The 6,066-nt window shown below is 34.6% G+C and overlaps 1 pseudogene across 1 annotated transcript; it reads left to right on the plus strand.

Annotated features, from left to right (window-relative positions):
- Positions 1 to 3,030: 3,030 nt before the first annotated feature.
- Positions 3,031 to 4,685, plus strand: LOC309839919 (dnaJ homolog subfamily B member 6-like; annotated as a pseudogene). The gene has a single exon. The product of its transcript is annotated as a dnaJ homolog subfamily B member 6-like (transcript).
- The last annotated feature ends 1,381 nt before the right edge of the window (positions 4,686 to 6,066 follow it).

A 6,066-nucleotide genomic window follows, 5' to 3' on the forward strand; every position in this document is an offset into this window, starting at 1 on the left:
TGTAGTCTATGTCATCAATGATAGAAAGAGGGAAGGACAGAGCTCTACTGGAGCAGGGGTTTTGTATGATATTGAAGTTAAGGTGGTATACATTCTTTTTTGTTTTTTAATTGAAGTGTAACTGATTTACAATGTTGCGCCAATCTCTGCCGTACAGCAAAGTGACTCAGTTATACACATATAGACATTCTTTTTTTAAATATTTTTTTCCATTTTGTTTTATCCTAGGACATTGGATATAGTACCCCTTGCTATACAGTAGGACCGTTTTGTTTATCCATTCTAAATGTAATAGTTTGCATCTACCAACCCCAAACTTCCAGTCCATCCCTCTCCCTCCCCCCATCCCCCTTGGCAACCACAAGTCTGATCTCTAGGTCTGTGAGTGTGTTTCTGTTTTGTAGATAGGTTCATTTGTGCTGTATTTCAGATTCCACATATAAGTGATATCATATGGTATTTTTCTATTTCTGACTTGCTTCACTTAGTATGATAATATCTGTTTGCATCCAGGTTGCCATAAATGGCATTACTTTGTTCTTTTTTATGGCTGAGTAGTTTATATGTTGTTTATATGTACCTCATCTTCTTTATCCATTTTCTGTCAATAGACATTTAGGTTGTTTTGATATTTTGGCTATTGTTAATAGTGCTGCTGTGAACATTGGGGTGCATGTATCTTTTTGAATTATAGTTTTGTCCGGTTATTTGCCCAGGAGTGGGATTGCTGGATCATATGGTAATTCTATTTTTAGTTTTCTGAGGAACCGCCATACTGTTTTCCATAGTGGCTGCACCAACTTACATTCAAGGGTGGTATACATTCTAATTAGACTGTTATAACTTTAAGGTGCTAAATGTAATGATCAGTGTACCCACAAAATACCTATGTATAGAATATACACTAAAAGTAATAAGAAGGGAATCAAAATGTTTCACTAGAAAAAAAATCATCCAAACACAAAAGATGTCAGTAAAATGGTAGGAAATGAGTTACAAAAATGCCATAAGGCATATAGTAAACAAATAGCAAAATGGCAGAAGAAGTACCTCCTGATTGATAACTACTTGGAATGTAAAAAATCTTTAATCAAAAGACATAGCTTGGCAGAATAGATAAAACATGATCAAACTATATTGTATCTAAAAGAGACTCATGGGGACTTCCCTGGTGGCACAATGGTTAAGAATCCACCTGCCAATGCAGGGGACACGGTTCGATCCCTGGTCCAGGAAGATCCCACATGCTGCAGAGCAACTGGGCCCATGCGCCACAACTACTGAGCCCGCGCTCTAGAGCCCGCGCGCCACAACTGCTGAAGCCCGCATGCCTAGAGCCTGCGCTCTGCAGCAAGAGAAGCCACCGCAATAAGAAACACACACACCGCAGGGAAGAGTAGCCCCCATTCGCCGCAACTAGAGAAAGCCCATGCACAGCAATGAAGACCCAATGCAGCCAAAAATAAATAAATAAATTTGTTAAAAAAATTTTTTAAAACAGACATATTTTAGATCTAACACACAAATATATTGACAGTGAAGAAGACTCCATGCAAATAGTAACTGAAAGAGATCAGGCGTGTCTATACTAATATGAAATAAAGTAGATTTTAAATCAAGAAGTTTATAGTAGGTGGAGGAATTATATATTAATAAAATATTCAATTCAACAAGAAGACATAACAATTGTAAACATTTACAAACCTAATAACAGATCCTCAAAATATATGAAGGAAACTGGACAGAATTGAAGGAAGAAATAGGTAGTTCTTCATAAGAGTGAGAGGCTTCAATACTTCTCTTTCTATAATGGAAATAGCAACCAAACAGAAAATAAGTAAGGAATTAGAGGACTTGAACAACTCTGAACCAAATACACCTAACAGACATATATAAAGTACATTCTACACAACAACAGCAGATTACACATTCTCTCACATGCACATGGAACTTTCTCCAGGACAGAGTATATTTTAAGCTACAAAACAAGTCTCAATAGATGTAAAAAGATGGTTATCGTACAAAGTATCTTCACTGACCACAACAGGATGAAGTTAGATATCAACAACAGAAGGAACTAATAAAATCACAAATATATTAAAATTAAACAACACACTCAAACAGCCAATTGGTCAAAGAAGAAATTGTAATGGAAATTAGAAAATACTTAGAGACAAGTGCAAATAAAAACACATTAAAATTATACTATGCAGTGAAAACAGTTGTTAGAGGAAAATGTATATCTGTAATTATGTAGATCTAAAAAGAATAAAGGTCTCAGATCAGTAACCTAACTTCACACCTGAAGGAACCAGAAAAAGAAGAAACTATCCCAAAGGTAACAGAAAGAAGGAAATAATAAAGATCAAAGTAGTGATAAAATAGAGACTAAGCAAACAATAGAGAAAATTAATTAAATCAGAAGACGATTACTTGGAAAGATAAACAAAATCACCAAATGTTTAGTAAGACTAAGAAAAAACAGGGAGAGAGAGTACATACAAATAACTAAGATGAGAAATGTAAGTGGTGACACAACTGACCTTAACAAAATTAAATTAATTGTAAGAAAATAGTATGAAAAATTGTACAGCAAATTAGATAACTTAGAAGAAATGGATAAATTCCTTGAAATACACAATTCACCTAAACTGACTCAAGAAGAAATAGAAAATCTCAACAGACCTAACAAGTAAAGAGAATGAATCACTAACATAACACCTGACGACAAAATTAAGTCCTGAATTAGTTTTGGTGATTTCCGCCAAACATTTAAACAAGAGATAAAAACAATACTTTTAGTACTCTTTCAAAAAATTAAAGTACTTCCTAACTCATTCGATGAGAACAGCATTGCTCTGATACAAAACCAAATAAAGACATAACAAGGAAGAAAATTATAGATCAATATCCCTTATTAATATAGATGCAAAAGTCCTCAACAAAATATTAGAAAACCAAATCCAGTTGCATATTAAATGGATTACTCACCATGTCCAAGTCAAATTTATTCCAGGAATGCAAGGGTGATTCAACATAAGGAAAGCAATCAATGTAATACATGATGTGAATAGAGCAAAGGGAAAAAACCCTCATGATCATCTCAATTTATGCAGGAAAGGCATTTGACAAAATCCAACATCCTTTCTTGATAAATACTCTGAAAACTGGGAATATAGGGAAAATTCTGTGACATGATACAGGACATTTATGAAAAACCCACAGTTAACATCATACTCATTGATGAAAGACTGCAAATTTTACCCCTAAGATCACTAACAAGGCAAGGATACCCACTTTCATCATTTGCCATTCATGTCTTACTGGAAGTACTAGCAATAGCTATTATACAAGAAAAGGGGCATCCGCATTGGAAATGAAGGGGTAAAGCTACCTCTATTCACAGATTATGTGATCTAATCTTTAGAAAATCCAAAGGAATCCGCAAGAAAGCTAGTAGAACTAAAAAGCGAGTTCTTCATAATTGCAGGGTACAAATGAAAACAAAAATCAGATGTATTTCTGTACACCACCAACAATCTAAAAATGAAATTAAGAATGGAATTCCATTTATAATAATATCTAAGAGTTTAAATCCAAGGAGAGAAAGGAAATCTTGGGAAGCTGCCGTCTGCACCTCCATGACCAGCACAGCCATGCCAGAGTCAACAGGAGACCCAGGCCATCACCCCATCACTGCTGCTTCTATCCACCTGCTTCCACGTCCTTGGATTCCTTCCAACAGCTTGCTAAAACATGATGGATTACTATGAAGTTCTATGCATGCAGAGACATGCTTCAGCCATGGATATTAAAAAGGCTTATTGGAAACTGGCATCAGCATAGCAACCAGATAAAAATCTTGACAAGAAAAAGGGAGAGAAAATTCAAATAGCCAAGGTATATGAGGTGTTTGAGGTGTTATCACATATTAAAAAAATGGGACATCTATGACAGATATGCTAAAAAACAATTAAATGATGGAGGTGGAAGTCATTTTGACAGGCCATTTGAGTTTGGCTTCAGATTCCTTAATCCAGATGTCTTCAGGGAATATTTTGGTGGAAGAGACTTTTTTTATTTGACCTCTTTGAAGACCCACTTGAGAACATATTTGGTCATTGCAGGGGCCCCATGGAAACAAAAGCTGGGGCACAGGGTCATTTTTCTCTGCCTTAAGTGGATTTCCGTCTTTTGGAGGTGGATTTTCTTCTTTTGACCCAAATTTACATTGTTCAGTTCACTACGTCATGGGGGCCTCACTTCATTCTCTTCCGTGTCATTTGGTGGTAGTGGGATGGGCAACTTCAAATCTATGTCAACTTCTACTAAATTAATTAATGACAGAAAAATCACTACAAAGAGAATTGTCAAGAATGGTGAAGAAAGATTAGAAGTTGAAAAAGATGGCCAGTTAAAGTCCTTAACAATAAAATGCAAGGAGCAGCAGCTATGCTTGGATAAGGAGTAATTGCATGCATTTAACTGAAATGTTAAACTATAAATATAGGAACATTTGTTGAAGATTTGAAATGAATTCAACTTCTAGTATAACTGTACCTAATGTAAAGTATTTATAAACAGTTCACTGGAGCCCCTATTTGTCATATGCTTTCGAGTTTATTGTTGGGACCACATAACAGTTCCATATTTTTTTGTCTTTAAAATTGTTGTAAATCTGTATATGCACATTGCTTTTCTATTAAATGTAATCTAAGGTGGCTTTGATTCTTTTGTACACTAACAGCTGCAAAGACCTTCTTTTGCATTGTGTTTGAAACATGAGCCAAGTAGTGTCAGTCAGCTGTAAAGTCAGTATTGCCAGGATGAATCTTACACACACACACACACACACACACACACACACACACACACACACACATACACAAATTCAATTTTTTTCAGTATTTAATAGTGAAAGACATTAATGGTAACACACTTTTGATTTAATATAAATTGAGGATGTTTTCTACTTGTGCATGAATGCTGGCAACTTAGTACATTTTGACAATTGTTTAAACATGTAATTATAAGCTTAGGTTTAAAAAAGTAAAGCTGGTAAGCTGGGTCTTTGTCATTTGCTTTAAAAAAAGAATGGAAATGTGAATGTGTCTAATGCATTCCTTCCTGAGTGGGACCTGTAAAAACAATTAATTTAATTAATTTATGAATTAAATTCTCAGTAATAAATTTAGGCAAAAGGCTAGTACACCAAAAATTATAAAACATTTTGCTGAGAGAATCCTTGTGCATTTCTGGTGGGAATGTAAAAAGGCGTAATTGCTATGAAAAACAGTTTGGCAATTTTTCAAAAGGTTCAATATAGAACTACCAAATGACACAGCAATTCCACTCCTAGGTTTATATCCGAAAGAACTCAAAACAGGAACTCAGATATTTGTAACAAGTTTCATAGCAGCATTATTCACAATAACCAAAAGGTGGAAACAACCGAAGTGTCAATCAACAGGTGAATGGATAAACTATATGTGGTATATTCATACAATGGAATATCATTCTGTCATAAAAAGGAATTACATTTTGATATAGGATATACCATGGGTAAACCTTGAAAACATTATGCTTAGTGAAATAAGCCAGATACAGATGAAAATATAATATTGTATCCTTTCACTTTTATGACATGCCTAGAATAGGCAAATTCATAGAGACAGAAAGTAGAACAGAGATTACCAGAGGCTGGGGGCAAGGGATGGGGTTAGAAGCTCAGATTTTTGTTTAATGTATATGGGGGTTTGGTTGGGATGATGAAAACGTTTTGGGTATTGATTTAGTAGTGATGTTTACAAAACATTGTATATTTAATGCCACTTACAAATGATTAAAATGATAAAAAATTATGTATATTTTACCACAATAAAAATGAAAAAGAAATTAAGGCATTTCCAGATCTACAAAAACTGAGGGTTTTTTTTTTACTAGCAGACCTGTCCTTCAATGAATGCTAAAGAGAGTCCTTTAGTTTGAAATATATGGATACTAGACAGTAACTCAACTCGACATGAAGAAATAAAGAACAGCAGGAAAGGTAACTAAATAGGTAAA

The sequence above is a fragment of the Grampus griseus genome (assembly GCF_964374135.1).
Source record: "Grampus griseus genome assembly, chromosome: X".
NCBI lineage: Eukaryota > Metazoa > Chordata > Mammalia > Artiodactyla > Delphinidae > Grampus > Grampus griseus.